Source organism: Talpa europaea (assembly GCF_964194135.1).
Source record: "Talpa europaea genome assembly, chromosome: 9".
Lineage (NCBI taxonomy): Eukaryota > Metazoa > Chordata > Mammalia > Eulipotyphla > Talpidae > Talpa > Talpa europaea.
Genome location: NC_140076.1, coordinates 104,521,301 through 104,539,073, shown reverse-complemented (window position 1 = coordinate 104,539,073; position 17,773 = coordinate 104,521,301).

Below are 17,773 nucleotides of genomic sequence, written 5' to 3'. Positions count from 1 at the left end.
TGCCCAAAAATAGATGACTGGATCAAGAAGATGTGGTACATATATACCATGGAATATTACTCAGCATTCAAAAAAGATAAACACATGCAATTTGCAGCAACATGGATGGCGCTGGAAGGGATCATGCTCAGCGAAATAAGCCAAAAAGAAAAAGAAAAATACCGGATGGTCTCACTCATAGCAGGAATCTAGAAAACTTAAATAAGGGACCAGGAAAATGAATAACTATAAGAAAGTGAAAATCAAAATCAACAAAAAACTATGAACCAGAGACACTTTTAGGGGGGCGGGGGCGGGAGGGGAGGGATTGGGGTCAGAATGGGGGGGCTGCAATTGTATGGGGAATATAACAATAAAATTAAAAAAAAATAAATAAATCATGGGTCAATAAAGAAAAATGAAAATTGGAATACAAAAAAAATTAAACGTGATAATAGAAAAAAAAAAAAACAAAACTGCACAAATGTTTCTGTTACACAGACCAACTTCCCCTCAGGAACACAGATTGATTAGGGGATGACATCATTGTTTTCCTTTCTAGAATGCCATGTTTTCTCCTTTGAGCTCATTGGAAATGATAGTATAAATAACAGGCCTTGAAGACACACAGACATGGGTTCAATTCCTGACTCTTTATCTAGATAACCCTTGAACAAGTCATTTAACTTTGAACCCTAATTTTCTCACTTGCAAAATGGAGATGCAGATACCTACTATTTAGACTTGTGAGAATTAGAGAATCAAGAGCTATTTGACATTTTTAAAAAATATATTTATTTATTTATTTATGCATACAAGAGTTGGGGTAGGCCAGAGGTGCAGGGGCAGGGGTTTGTGTGTGAGAGAGAGGATTCACCAGAGACAAAGTGGGGATCAGAACAAGCAGATCTACTGAAATACAGTGCTGAGGGGAGCAGCAGGTGAGATAGGAGAGGTCTGCTGAGCCATGTGGGTCAGCTCCCTGGCCTGGGATGGAAAGTACTGCAGTGGCTGCCAATAGCTTCACAGTGCTGAGACTTAACCCCTTGTGCCACCAGGGAGCCCTCTATTCAATATTCTTATGCAATTCAAGATATCCATGAGGTCAACCAAACAAAAACTCCTTATCAACGCCCAGGAACCCTACAATTCACTGGTGCTAACCAAATGATATATATAATATAGACTTGCTTCTTAAGTTTGTAGTTTACATACCAGTGTGTTACGATATCTGGAAAGATTTTTCAATGAGATGTTAATGCTCGCATTAAGGTACACAGAAATACGAGGGAATATCTTGACTTTTGAAATTTCTCCCTCTATTTCAATGGGGATACTTGAATGCTTTCCACTCCTGAGCCTCTCTTGGCCCTGGGTTTCTTCTTCCATTGAATTAGTTGAGCTGTGGGCGACCCTGTCAGAAATTGTGTCACAGCCATTTCTAGTGTCTCCCCAGGCAAGGTAACAGTCTGAGGACTTCTTACCCCAAGGCAGCAGTGACCCCAGGCTATGTGATTAGCAGTCATTTACTTAAGTGTTTGGGCAGATTTCAATACAACTCACAGGCAAACAATTTAAAATTGTGATTTACCACATTCTTAGAAATTCCTGGGCTATTCTCATGGCTCACCCCTCCAGAATTATTTTCACAACGTGCTGAGCTTTAAAAGCCTAACTTCCTCCCTTCAAACTTACATGTTTTCCTCATCCCTGTGGAAATGCCAAGCCTGTCTGTAGTTATGCAGGGAAGTCATTTAGTTATTGTTTTGCTTCTCTCCCTTCCGAACTGCATCTCTTACCCACTCTCCCCAACTAAATAGCCCATCAGTGAGTTTTGTGATCTTCCAGAGAGAAGTGATAATGTTCGCTCAGGAGACAGAAGCTGCTGCAGTACTTTAGTTTCAAACCACCTGCTCCCTTTCTCTCCTTCCACCAATGTATGGTGAGTCATAATCTTTATTAAGTACCTTTTGTATACCTAATAATGGTAAACAACAACAACAACAACAAAAAGCCAAGAACATCTATGCCTTCCATGTGCTTACCTGAGCACTTTACCATTCTTATCAATTAATGCCAGTTGTGGTTTTGAGGAACATCAGTAGAGTACAAATGAACATAAAATATATGGTCTCCTTGAGCCTCCCTGGTGGCGCAAGGGATTAAGACGCAACCTATGAAGCTGTCCACAGCCACTGCAGCACGAGTTCGATCCCTGACCAGGGAGCTGATCTACAAGGCTCAGCAGACCTCTCCTGACTCACCCGCTGCTCCCCTCAGTAGTGTATTTCAGTCAATCCACATGTTCTGCTCCTCACTCTGTCTCTGGTAAATCTTCTCACCCCCACATCCCTGGCCTGTACCCCAGTTCTTGTATGCATAAATAAATAAATCTTTAAAAAATATATTATCTTCTCACATCGTTAGATTATCAAAATGGTGCTTCCCAGTTGGAGAGTCAAATTAATGTTGATACAACAGATAATGACAAGGTTAAAAAAAAAAATGTAGCATAGATATCAGGCATAATTTGAGAAAGTCCAGCCCTGAAGGGTAAATGTAATATGGCCACCACATTGCCATGTCTCAGAATATATTTGTCCACCTGGAATACTGGAATATTCATTTAGAAGGGACTAATAGATTTTCTAAATTCCTGCTTGAGTGAGACCATCCAGTATTTTTCTTTCTGGCTTATTTTGCTGAGCATGATCCCTTCCAGCTCCATCCATGTTGCTGCAAATTGCAAATAAGGGACCAGGAAAAAGACTAATTATAATAAAATAGAAATAAAAATCAACAAGCAACTATAAACCACAGACACACTATGGGGGGGAGGGAAGAGGAATTAGGGTCAAAATAAGGGGGGTGGGAATTGTATGGGAAATATAACCAACATGAAAATGCATACATTGTGCAAAAATGAAACATGATGTAAATATTATATAAAAGAAAAGAAAAGAAAAAGAAGAGATTAATAGAAAGGTGATAGGGGATCGCTTGAAAAAGACCTGGGATTGCCACCCATGCTGATATGCAAGGGGTCAGGAGTATCAACAACTATAGGGGAGCAGATGGATATATTCCTCCGTGGCTTTAAAATTGTAACTTCTGTGATAACCAAAATTTAGCGTTGTTTACTTAACATGAACTCTGAAAATTTTGTTTTTAATGGCAGCAATGACTGAAGTGGAGTTCTATCAAATCCGAAAGAGACTGTTAAAATGAAACCTTAACTGTGATGCTGAAAGACTTAATTTAGAAAAGCTAACATATGTGCCAGGTGCGAGCCTAAAATACTCCATAAAATAACACAGGTCCAGTCTTTTAGAACAGTGGCCAAATTGGACATTGAACATTAGGATATTTATTTTGCCCACTAACATTTCCTGCAGAAAACATTAAGTAGTTTTTGGTGGACATCAATTTTGTTTTCTCTCCCCTGTGGACTAGGCTATTTCATCATCTGTAGGAAATCAGAGAAAACTAATTTTATTGTAAAAGTGATTTTGGCTAGCTTCAAAGTTTTTAATTGTTTTATTTTTTCTCCTTGAAGCAACTGATATTTAATAGGCAGAGAAAGTACATGGAAAATAAACATTTTTATAAATAAACAATAAACACCAAAGAGTATTATTGACTGCCGTTAAAACCTCCACAAAAATAGATTAATAGAAAAAAATAAGAACTCTTCCACAAATTGGCTGAACAGAATAAGCAGTCCTGAGTTTCCTTCCAGGATTGTGAAATACTGTCATGTCAGTGACGAGGGGAAGTAAGTCACTTGCCTTCACTTGTGACATTTCTGTACAATCCAGACCTTTCACTTGTTCACAGTCCAGACCCAGGGCAGAACTGGGCCCACATGGACAAGAGCATTTGGAGTCTTTCCCCAAGGCAACTCTACTGGCATTTTCCTTTGCATAGAATGGGACTTTCTCTTGCTTACAAGAAGCTTCCAATTTGAATTCCCAGGAGAGCTGAGATTGTGTCCTGTGTTTAATTTCTCAGAAGGAGCTGAAACCTTTCTGCTCATCTATGTGACATCAGGAATTAATCTATCAGTTAACCCCCAGCCCCAGGAGCAGACTTTTCACCAAGAGAACAGTGTTAAAGGAGGCAAAGGCCTAAACATGTTATTATGACAGGGGAGTGGGCAGTTTCTAGGATTTTTTAATGGATAAGAGATAATTAATGGCAAGAGAGTGGTTGCTCATTAAACAAGTGATTAAAAAACAGCATTCACATTTTGATTTAAGTCAAACAACGGTGTATTAAGTTTCCCTCAAAAATATCCCTGTTTTTGGCCTCCCTGGTGGCGCAGCAGTTGAGCGCTGGGCTGCGAATCTGACCGCAACCTCTGCAACGCTGGTTCGATCCCCATCAACTTGCGAGGGTCCCACATGGGGCGACTAACCTCTCCTGCCGCTCCCCTCGGCAGTCTACTTTGTCAGTCTGCCTGTTCAGTTCCCCACTCTGGCTCTGGTGAATTCTCTCACCCTCCTGCGCTTCTGACTGTACCCAGTACTTGTATAAATAAATAAATAGGGCTTGCCCTGGTGGCGCAGCAGTTGAGCGCTGGGTTGCGAAGCTGCCCACAGCCTCTGCAGCGCCGGTTCGATCCCCGGCCACCGGGTGAGGGTCCCACATGGCACGCAGACCTCTCCTGCTGCCCGCTGCTCCCCTCAGCAGTGTGTTTCGTCAGTCTGTCTGTTCTGCTCTCTGCTCTGACTCTGGTGAATTCTCTCACCCTTCTGTGCTTCTGACTGTACCCAGTGCTTGTATAAATAAATAAAAATAAATCTTCAAAAAATATATATAAATCAATCTTAAAAAAAAAAAATCCCTGTTTCATTTTTCTGGTGCACATTCTGTCACATGTACAAAGTATTTTTGTCATTCACCAACTTTGGCCAGCAAGCTTGCTAAGCAGGGAAGCCAGTGTTGACAACAGTAAAGGAAAGACCCTGTGTTCATATTTAAAACAAACAAACTGGAACCACTGGAAAGGGAAGGCTGTGGTTCATTCCTATGGAACTTAACTTCCTATGGAAACTGAAAACACATTTTGCTCCTTCTTTGCGGTGCAGTGAGAGTAACTGTCAAACACATAGAGAAAAACTCTGTCCTTGGTCAATATGAAACAATAACAATGGATAGCCTAACTTTTTAACAAAACACATTCTTCTAGATCTTCTTTCCATACCACAATACTTAATTGATTTCCTCTTGCAAGGGGACTGGATAGGGAAATGTTGAAGAATATGGTCAGGGGATCCTGACCTTTGCTTTGAATCTCAGCTCTATTCATCTGGGACCTTGAGCCACTCAGTTTTCTATTTACAAAATGGGGGTGATAATTGATTACATAATAGATTTGCCATAAAGATAAGATGTCTGTGATTTGTTTATTACAGTATTTCACAGTAATGCTTAAAAAATGACAGTCATTGATTAGCATGGAAGTGTCACCTGTGGGACTGTAGCTGCCTGAGTAGGAGGAGAAAGGAATGGGATTTTCCGATAAATTCATTCAGCCAAGCATGCCATGTGTACCAGACACTCTGTTAGGCTTGGGGATACAATGGCAAACAAGAGCCAGTCTTTACCCTCATGGTTAGATTAGTAGGTAGGGGCATCACATCCATAATCACATAATAGCTATATGACTATGATCCTAAGTGCTTTGAAGAAAATATGAGAGAACACCATGAGAGAATAAAACTAGACTCTGGGTTCAGAAAAGATCTCCCCAAGGGAGTACCATTCAAGTCAAAACATAAAGAAGCAGGAGGAATTAGCCAGATACAAAGGGGCTAAGGCTGATGGCACCAGCTTCAAATAGAAAGAGGAGCTGATATAGGTATGCATTCGTCATATTTTTCATATTTGAGGAATGCAAGGAGGTCACTGAGAGTAAACAGAAAAGCAGAAGTAAATAGTACAGAAGCTTCTAGGTTTGAGTTAACAATTTTGACTTTTTTTCCAAAAATAATATCAAACAGTTTAAGGAATTTGAGCACAGCAGTGATAAAACCAGCATTTGCATTTTATGGCGGTCATTCTGACTGCTGCTGGGGAATGGATCTACAGAGAGGTCAGACCTTTCCTGGAGATGTCCTATGAAAGGCAATGGGATAGGTTGGTGTGTGCAGATATGGGACAATTAAATGTGTTAGAGATGCATTTGGAAAGTAGAGCTGAGAATTATTGGTGGTAAATTGCAGCAACTGGGATGAAAGAAAGACAAAGATCAAGGATGACTCACAGATGCCTTGTGATGACCAAATGGATAGATGAAGGTGTCAATTTCTGATGAGCTAGTTTATTTAATAGCATTGCTATTGATGACATGCATAGCATCCATTAAGGATTTTCTGTTTATGCCATAAATAGATTAATGCCATTTGATGTCAGCCTTGCCAACCTAAATTTGTGAATGCGTAACCAAAAAATTTAAAATTACCTTTGAAAATAAGTTATGAAATAAATAGATCTGCAGTGCAAAAGCTCTTTCCTCTTACGTATCTCTCTTTGGATGGATGTTATTCATGCAATTATTTTTTGGTATTTAGATATTTCTTGGTCATCCTCGTTCTAATATTTCTTTTTTTTTTTCTCTTGCAACATATTGCCTTTCAGCATCAACACTGATAGCAACTTTAGAGGAAGAGAATAGCAAATAGGATGGATGACACTAGAACATGACATAAGAACGAATCCACAGAAACAAAATGAAAGAGAGAGAAGACTTGCTCAATGGCTTGCTGGGCTAGTTGAGTGGACACTGTAAAAGGGTTATTTCTCAATTCTAGAAGTTGGGAAACTGGGGTATTCAATCTTCCTATAATCTTCTACTCAGGGCATATCTGGAATTAAATGCTATTTTCCTGTAACTTATTTCTAGTTGTCCTAGACTACCATAGCATTTTGAAATATTTTGATATTATTACATAAGATAAAGGGGAAATATGGAACTGCACGATCTCTTTCATTCAGTCATTTTTTATTTTGTTTTGTCTATTGTATCTCTCATTTCTTGGAAAATAAATGTAGTTATAGAACTAAATTAGAATAGCCTGCTAATTTGTTTGACTCTACAATGAAAATGTTGGCACTCTGATTATCAGTTTATAAACTAAGAGTTGGAGAAGCAAGCATTGCCTTTAATTATTGATGAAATATTACTAATAATATTCAAGTGACTGTTCATTGTTAAAAATAAGCCTGTGCATGTTCAGAGTTGTGAAACATGATGAGGAGGCTATATTTGCAGTTTTCTGAGCAATACTCACATTACATGTGCCGTGGAAAAAATGTGTCCCTCCAAATCCACATGTTGAAGTCCTAATCCCCAAAATGATAGTATTTGGAGGTGGGGTATCTCGGAGGTGATCAGAGTCAGATTAAGTCACCTGGGTGGGGCCCTCATGATGGGGTTATTGCCCTACATGAAGAGGAGACACAAATCTCCTCTTGGCCATCTGAGGATACTGACAGAACGTGGTTATCTAAAAGAAAGGAAGTGGTGGGTTCTCACCAGAAGCTAATCATGCTAGGACCTGAAATCAGATGTCCAGCCTCCAGAACTTGGAGAACTATGTTTGTTGTTTAAGATTCCTTGTCTGTGAGCTCCCTGGTGTCACAAGTGGTTAAGTCTCAGCACTGTGAAGCTATCTGCAGTCACTGCAGCACAAGTTTGATCCCTGGCCAGAGAGCTAACCCACATAGCACAACAGACCTCTCCTGCCTCACCTGCTGTTCCCCTCAGCAGTGTATTTCAATAGATCTGCCCATTCTGTTCCCCAATCTGTCTCTGGTGAACCTTCTCACCTCCTGCACCTCTGGCCTGGACACTAGTTCTTGTATGAATAAATAAAATCTTTAAAAAAAAATAAGATGCCCAGTTTAAGTGTTTTCCTCCAGCAAGCTGAGCAGACTTAAACAAAATGGCTCTAAGACTTGTTTGTTATCTTTCTAAACTGAGAAGATGAAGATGATCTTAAAGGAAGACCTTCCATTAAGTCAAGTGAATTCTTTCTGTATGGGTGATTTCAACAATGGGGCTTCAACAGCTGGGTTTTGTGTTGGTATGAGTGTTTGTAAGTGTGTGATTTCTGTGTAAGACAGACGGAAAGCATGAGATTCCATAGGCTCTGGTCTTATTACTGGACCCTCCATAAAGGTAATGGAAATGGTATTTCTAGTATGTATTAGACACCGTGCCCGCCTTTTTACATGTGTAATGAATTCTGAATAACTTAATTTTATATGGGAAGAAATGGAGACTCACAGAAGCTAAATGATTTGCCCATAGTTACACCACTGCTACTAGACTGGGTTATATTTTCAAACTTGGGTCTGGACTTCAGATTCCAAGTTCTTTTTCTGTATTTTTTTATACCCTCCATGAAGATTGCTTATATCTTCCTCCAACTATGGAAATTAGGAAACAGATATCATCAGACCCTTCCTGATTCAGCTGAACACATAATACAAGAATTGACCAGAGGACACTGCACAGAGCATAGTGTGGTAGGGTGCAGGGTGAGGCTGCATTCACATTTTTTTAAAGATTTATTTATGCATATGAGAACTGGGGTGAAGGCCAGAGGCACAGGGGGGGTGAGAGGATCCACCAGAGACAGAGTGGGGAACAGAACAGGCAGACTGACTGAAATACACTGCTGAGGGGAGCAGAGGGCGAGACAGGAGAGGTCTGCCGTGCCATGTGGGTAGCTCCCTGGATGGCCAGGGATGGAATTCCTGCTGCAGTGGCTGTGGATAGCTTCACAGTGCTCTGCTTAACCTCTTGTGCCATCAGGGAAGCCCTACACTCACATTTAGAGAAGACAAGTATAATGTGGCTAGTGTTAGCTGAGAATTTCCAGTGAGGGAGTGTATGCCTGTACACACACACACACACAGATATCTCTTGGAAGAACTCTATAGTCTGTAGGATGTCTAGGTTGCCCAAGAAAGTGGGGGGCATGGTCAACACAGAAGTGAATATGACCACAGAGAGTGACAGAAGCTGCTGAGAAGTTTCTCACTGTGTGGCTTAGATAGGACACTGATGGAGCCCTCAGGCCAGATTGTAGAACTTGGCATTGATCCCATTATAGCTCATTTTAACCTATCCTTCAGCTCAGTTCAGCTCTGCAGTTAGAGTTTGGGACCTGCTTATGCAAGTGTCCAAAGTTAAGCTTCTGGATGTGCAGGAAGCAGAAGCAGCTTGACCAAACTCTGCAAAATTGATATTGGACTTACAGTGCTAATAACACTAAATAGCAGTTATTTTATTTTCTGGTTTGATTTGGATGAACAAGAGCCCTGTTTTCTGCAAAGTTGATGATAAATTAAGCATGTTTTATGTCACAAAAACTGACAAGATTAAGTGTCCTGTGGTCACTGCATTTCTGATTATGGAAGGATCATTAACAAGCAAACATCTGGCCATTATTTCTGATGAATCTGTTCCTTGATGTCTCTTGACAAGGAGAGTGGGAGGGGTCAGTGAATTCAAGCTCAGCTTATCCACATTATGACAACCCTGGCCATTGACTCCAGTAGTTATTGTTAATGAAGCATTCTGCATAATTGATTGTTTGATACTGAAAGATAAATTTGTCATATTGTGCCATAGGGTACGTGCATGGACTCAGAAGCAGAAAAGACACTCAGAAGAATGTTTTGGAGTTCTGGATGGTGACTCGGCACAGTAAATACACAAGAGGCATGGAGCCGGGTGGAATACATTGATTAGTCACAGGTTCCTGCACCAAGCTATAGACAGATGAGTGGAGTGAGGAGTAAAGGGTCTTCCCCAACACCCAGAAAGTTTTGCTCCATGAGACATACACAGTGACTCCCTTTTCCTGAGCACAGAGGACAATTTCCTGACTACCTGCGGCAGCAGGTAACACCTGAGTGAAGCATCAGGAAGGGCATGCCCCAGGGCTGCCTCCTGCATGGGTCCTGCTATTTCTAGACTTTGCCGCACTGAGACAAGCTGCTAAGTCACATCTTTCTGGAGCCATTTCTGCCGCCTCATCAGGCCGTGTGTTTCCCTTCAGGGTTCAGTTCAGGAAAGATGATGAACAACTAAGCAGGATTCTCCTTGAATTCAGACAGGAGAACAACTTCTTCTACCTCCTGCCCCTCCAACTCCAATTCTGTTCCAGGAAGAAACATCTTTCTACCTGACAGCCCGTGGTCTCTGTGTTCCTTCTTGCATCTGAGATTTAGAATCACTGTCATGAGAATCAGAAAGGGCATGGACCTCATTTGGGTAGTGCCTTGTCCTATAGAACAGGACAAAAAACTCAGAGAAGAGACTTGCTAGGAGATGTAAAGTGTTGGAAACAGAACACAGATTACTTTCTACTCTATGCTGCTTCTTCTCTGTACAGAAGGGTGATGCATTATATCCGTAGTGACATAATACTATGGAGAAAATGCTGGAAGCAATTGTTTTCTAGCCTTTCATATAAAAAGGTACTGAGAGGTTAAATGATTTGTCCAGTTACACAGCTGACTTGACATTTTGTACTCTCCCATTTCTCTTCTTTATTTCTTCTCCCAGTTGTTTGGTTCCTTTCATGGGGATCCTCCCAGGCAAGGTTTTCTGTCCCAGGTAAGGTTTTCCCAGTGTGACTATCCTGGTTCAGACCATGAGCAATCACCGCTATGTTTTGTCTGTGTCCCTGTCTCCAGCCTCTTCCTTCTTCAGTTCCCTTCTCACTGTTGAAATGGGATATTTACATCCCTGGCTATGATATTCTGTCCCTCAGAGCATTTCAGTGTCAAATCACTTCTTAGAGAGGAAACCCAAGAGCCTGGGAATGGTATTCAATTTCATCCATTATCTGTCCTCACTCTTGGGTATTGGAAAGTAAACCAACCTGGGAAGCTGGGCTGCTGACAGGCATCTGGGCTCAGCCATTAGCTGTGTGACATGGGGAAGGCACTTAATCTATCTGCAATTCAGTTTCCTCATGTGCAAAGCAGAGGTTAGGACCGGATGACCACACATATTTTCAGCTTGTTCTAATTCTAGCCTCAGCACTCACTGTTCTCCGTCACGATCTCTATGCGTTGGTCAACTCTACCTCTGGCTATTTTCTTACACAAACCATTTTTCTTATTATTTAATTTCATTCTGCTGAAATCCTATCTATCTTTTAAGATGCAGCCAACAAGTTACTTGGAGCCATTTCTGATTGTCAGAGAAGCAATGCGAGGAGACTGTGTCCTCTTGTGCCTTCTGCCTGCCTCTCTTCCACAATAACTGATCATTGTTATGTGTGCCTTCCCTGTTTTTCCTTCTTTCTTAAAAGTGAACCTATCCTTTTCATTTTTATTTCCTCTATAATGCCTGCTCAATGATTTCCACAAAGCCCATGTCCAATAAATATTTACTGAATTATAAAACTGCAGTTTTTGCCTAGGGAAAAAAAAATGTACCTTTTTTTTTTTCTCACTAGAAACTGATTGGAGTAGTTCCTAAGGTCAACAAGAAATTATGTAATACACTTTAGCTACAAATCACCTGATATTTGTGCTAATTGGTTTATTCAGGTGTTGTTGGGGCTTTCAGAACTGAACTGTTCATTATTGGATGATCTCTGCACATATATTAATTGCTGATATCTATCTTTTCTATTACTACTTACTTTCATTCTGTAGAAGGGATCCTTAGCAGACAAGTGGGGATGTTCATAAAGATTTGGCACACATAAGGGAAAAGAAAGTCCTAGAAGAGAATTTATTCTAAAGCAGGTATGTCAGAGAAGCTTCATCAGTGATAAAGAACCACTGGTCAGAGAAGAGATGTACTTCTGAGAAAGAATAATAATAGCAGGGAAGTATTTATTGAGTGCTTACTGTAACCTAGGCTAAGTGATTATATTGCTCTCCGACCTTACAGAACACAAAAAGAAAAATAACTCATCTAACTTTCATTCTGAGACTTGATTTACAGATGAGAAATAGCAGCAACCTTGATCTGAGCTCCACAGCTGGCTGCAAACTAAAAACACAGGGAAGACATGACTATCCAGATGGAAAGTACCTGTTGAATTAAATTACCTATTGACTACATATAGAATAATTACTAGGAGAATGACATGAGTCTGCTGTAAACTTTTAGTTGCCTGGATTATTATTATCATCACCATTATTGGAGAATTCCAACAATTTTAAATAGATTTTCTATTTCTGAAATCAACTCAGAGAAATAAGCAACAGCACAGGTCAGGGACAAGTTGGACACGAATGTCACTTGGTTTCACGTCCTATAAAGCTAAATGATTTTTGCTCAACAGGTATATTTTAAGTAACCCCAAGTCAATTAGCTTTAAATCTCAGCGGGTAGCATGTTGGCTGGAAATAAAATTTCTGGATTCAACTCCTGACCCTCCCCATACTATCAATGTAATCTTTGGCAAGTTACTTAAATTTTCTATGCATCAATTTTCTCATCTATAGAATGGGAGGTAAAGACAGAGGATATTTTCTCCCACCTCATGCAGTTTAGGTATTAAAGAGTTCAGTGAGTAAATCACTAAGAACAGTACCAGGCATATAATGAGGGTTAAATCACCAACAATCTCCAATAATGCTACACAATAGCTATCATTACCCCTATTCTACAGATGAAAAAAAAAATGACAGGTGTAAAGGTCAATGATTTGCCCCTAGATACAGGATTTAGGAGATAGTAACAGATGGATGTAGTCTAGCCATAAAACTTATTCAGGCAGAAAAAGCAGTAACAAGTTTGAGTTTTTCAAGTTGCTTTTAATGTAGCGCTGGTCTTCATGTAGGAAACAATCCCTGAATGTCTCATACTTGTTAATACACTTTTCATGCTACAGTTGGAAGAAGAAAGTGCTGGAAAGATACAAATGGAGGATACAAAGTGTCAGGGTGTTATTTTAGAAATATAGCAGCGTAAGGGAGGGAAAGAAGTGCCTGGAGATTACAGCTTGAAAAAAAAAAAAAAAGCCTGCCAGCATGGTATATTATTGTATGCCAGCCCATCTGAGCTAGGGATAAGTCCAAAAAATAAGGAACGCATTCCTTTTCCTGCTAGGTTGAGGATAAATGTTTATTAAAACCTTGGGAATTTTATGAATATAAAATGGTGGTATTTAAAAGAAACAGTGAAATACCATTGGTTAACAACTATATATAGGTTTCAGGTGCGCAGTATTATAATTTGACATCTATATATGCTACAATATGTTCTCTATCAAATGTCTAGTTTTCATCTACCACCAAACATTGAACCTCCTTTTACCTGTTTTTGCTGTGAAACCCACTGTTTGCCCTTTACTCACTGAAGAGTTCTCAGGAGTGTTTCCAGAGCAACCACTGCTAGTGTTTTCCTTTAACTCCCAGATCCAAACTCTAAAAAATCTAACCAAAAGAAGAAAATATATTTATTTTTGCAATAGCATATTAACATAAAGAAGCCACATATTTTAAAGGGCTATTTTTTGGAGGGAGAAAATTGGGGGGCAGGGGAAGCCAGTGACAGAATAAACAGCCATGAGACAGGTGCACTTTTGGTCAATTTGACCCATTAGCATAGTTGCACATTTCATAAGTTTTGGTTAAGTCCAAGTCAACTGTTAGGCCTGACTGATGTCCAAGATGCCTTTCACTACTAAGGAATTCCATGGACATGGAATTGTACACTGAATGGCCTGGAAGGCAGAACTGGTTTTATTAAGAAAATTCTTTTGGCTAAGATGAGTTTGTTACTTCACAACTTGTTTTTCTTTCTTCCAGAGTAGCAGAGTAACTACAGTTCCTGTTTTCCCTCAAGTCATGACTGAATTCTTCCTCTTGGAATGACGGTAAAATAATCTATTATATCACTACCAGCTTGGTCTATGGAAATCTCCTATGTGACCCTCTGTTCTTTCATCTTCTGAAGAGTTTGTTGAAACCTTAAAGGTGAGAAAAGCAGCAGATAGAATGACTAGTTTCTGAGTGGTGGTATGGACAGAACAACCCTTAGTTCCCATGACCCATCAGACTTTCTGTGAGAGAGTAAATCAGTACCTGGAGTATGATATGTGCTTATGTGTGCTTATAATAATCTAGTCTTAGTTTACCTTTTCAACCTTATTTATTCTTACTGCCTATACTTTTTTTTTTTAAAAAGATTTATTTCTGCATAAAAGAGCTGGGTGCAGGTCAGAGGTACGGGGTGGGGGGTGGTGGTGAGAGGATTCACCAGAGACAGAGGGGGGAGCAGAACAAGGCAGACTGACTGAAATACACTGCTGACGGGAGCAGTGGGGCGAGTCAGAAGTCTGCTGTGCTATGTGGGTTAGCTCCCTGCCTGGTGGGGGATCAAACTGGTGCCTTGCTGCTATGGCTACAGATAGCTTCATAATGCTTAACCCCTTGTGACACCAGGGAGGCCCCTTCTTACTGCCTATCCTAAAGTCACACTTGGCTAACTTGTAGCCCAAGTATATAATTTTGTGTTCTCTCACATTGAAATATACTTTATTTTGGTATGTTATGCCCCCCTTTCAGGATCTACTTGAGTAACATGTTCAGAAATTCTTGGCTACCTGGCTAATAATATTTGTTTTCTACTCACAGGGTTATTATGAAGATTAAACATGATAATATATTCGGAATAGTCAGCACTGTGCCTGAAGCATAATATATGCTTAATAATGGTGGCTATTATTATCTCCCTTTCCTGAACTCTCATAACAATTTACTTTCACTTCTCTTGTGACATCCACATGTCATCTCTGCTACTAGATTGTAAGCAGCTCAAAGTCAACTCACATGTCTGATTTATCTTTATAGTCACTAAAGTTCTTGCACAGCTCTCTGCAAAAAGTAAGAGTTCAATAAATATTCATTGCATTATTGCATGAATTAATTAGGTCAAGACAATGTCCTCACCTGAAATCTGAATATATGCAAAATGGAACTTCAACTTCAACCATAATTATCAAGAATTGGGTCTTACATAGGAATTGCCATGTTAGATAAGACACCATGCTTTTCAACAGAAAAGATTCTCACGGAAAGAATGTCAAGACCATTATTATTGGTTTTCAAGGGAATCAAAATGAAATTCAAGATAGACACAAACAAGAATGAAATATTAGTTAAATCATTTCTTTACATATCAAATACTTTTATTAGTCTTATTAAATAAGCTTTTTCCAAGAACTCTATATTAAATCATTTAATCTTCATAACAACCCCGTGAAGTCAGTGCTATTGTTAGTGTCATTATATATATTTACAAACTGAGGTACAGAGAGTTTAATAACTTACTCAGAAACATTCAGGCAAAAAATGATGAAGGCAGGTACTGATGTCTGTGTCCTTCAGTGTTATACTCTATTCCCTTCTCCCTCTTTGGAGTCAATCTTAATGCAACATCACAACTTGGAGCTGCTTCTCCTGTTTTTGTGTTATACTAAAATCATCTTCCTTTGGCTGGTGAGAATTATATATATTACCACTACTCATGTATTCTGGGAGGCTGAGTTCTTTCTTTGTATGTTGGTAAGAGGTAAGTCAGGAAATTGACCAAAGAAATGTAGTACTTGGCATTATTGTCAGAACCTGTGAACAGTGGGCAGACTAAAAAAAAAAAGCTGTTTTTTTTTTTAATAATAAGTTTTATTTTTATATTCCCCATACAATTGCAACCCCCCCATTCTGACCCCGATCCCTCCCCTCCCGCCCCCCACCCCCCAAAAAGTGTCTCTGGTTCATAGTTTTTTGTTGATTTTGATTTTCACTTTCTTATAGTTATTCATTTTCCTGGTCCCTTATTTAAGTTTTCTAGATTCCTGCTATGAGTGAGACCATCCGGTATTTTTCTTAAAAAAAGCTGTTTGAATGAACAAATTAGATGAGAAGAGATTGGAGACCTCTTGTTATTGAACCATAGAGTAATCCCAGGCGTATTTGGGTAGTTAGCTGCAGACTCATAGGCTGAAATATTATGCTGTATTTTTAAAAAAAAAATCAATAAATAAATCTATTCTTTCTTAAATATCAATCTAAAAATATAATAATCTTATTGTATAAGTGTTTAGAAGTCATGTGTCTGAGAGGACCTAGGCTTCTCAGAGAAAGGCATTACTCTCCTGTAACACAATTAAGTAATCCTAAAATACAACGTGATTTTAGCAATTCCAGAAAAAGAAATTATAGCCGGGAAAAGCAGAAATTGGACAATTCTTTATAATAGGGAGGGAATAAAAGAATACTTGGAAAAATATATACAGCATGGCATTTTTAAATATAATTCATAAACGAGTATATAGCTATAATGAAATTAGGGGGAAAGAAGCAACAAGAGAATGCTGAAAATCAAAATTCAGTAAAGACGTTACTCTGATACATGGGGAAGGGGAGGTGTGGAATGAGATGTAATATATAGATGGCATAATATATAGATGGCAGTAGTCTATTCTTTAGTGGTTTGATGGGCTCATAGAAGTCCATTCAGTAAATAAGCAAATAAATAATCAAACAAATAAAAAATACAATGACCTATGCTGAAAAAGCTCATGAGCCAAAGACTACAATTAATCCGTTCTTAAACCACTGGTATAATTACAATAGCAAAGTAAACCATCCTAAAAATAGATCTGTAAATATATATTAAATTATAGTTAACAGAATTTTTATCTAACAAGGGCACATAAAGATGAAATAGGTCAGTCTCTTACCAATTTTAATGGTTAATAACAAATTCAAGTGAAAGGAGTAGGTGGTTTGATAGTCTAGACAAAGGAAAATGGAAGATTTCATGCATTTTTTTTTTACCTCTCTATCCACTCCACAAACTTTTTTTTAAATTTTTTTTAAAGATTTATTTATTTATTTGGGCCTCCCCAGGTGGCACAGCGGGTGAGTGCTGGTTTGCGAAGCTGCCCACAGCCTCTGCAGTGCTGGTTCGATCCTCGTCTGCTCCCTGGCCCCAGAGGAGGGTCCCACATGGCGAGCAGACCTCTCCTGCCGCCCGCTGCTCCCCTCAGCAGTGTACTTCGGTCCTTCTGCCTGTTCTGCTCCCCGCTCTGGCTCTGGTGAATTCTCTCACCCTCCCGTGCTTCTGACTGTACCCAGTGCAGAAAAGACTTATTTTTATTTATTTATACAAGCACTGGGTACAGTCAGAAGCGCAGGAGGGTGAGAGAATTCACCAGAGCCAGAGCAGGGAGAGAACAGGCAGACTGACGAAGTACACTGCTGAGGGGAGCAGCGGGCGTCAGAAGAGGTCTGCACGCCATGTGGGACCCTCGCCCAGTGGCTGAAAACCAACCGGCACTGCAGAGGCTGCGGGCAGCTTCCCAAGCCAGTGCTCAACCTCTGCACCACCTGGGAGGCCCACTCCACAAACTTCTATTGGGCACAAAGCATTGCTCTGGAATAATTCTATGGGTAGTGGAACAGTTCTATGGGTAGTGGATGAAGGCATACAAATGAATACAATTAATTCAGTCATTCCTCCTTTTTATACCTCAAGTCTTTATACTCTGTCATATAATAAGCAGTGACTTAGATGTTAGTGATACAGTGGTTAATTAGACAGCCATCTCTTCTTGCAGTAACTGCAGACTTAAGTAATTACCTTACAGAGTGATGAGTGTTATGATAGCAGAAATAGGTACTAACAGGTCTATAAGAATAGAAAGTGACTATTCATCTTAATGTCTCTGAAGATCATAAGACACATACTATGTGAAAGGGCCTTAAAGGCTTAGGAGTAGTTTACTAGGTAGAGATGAAA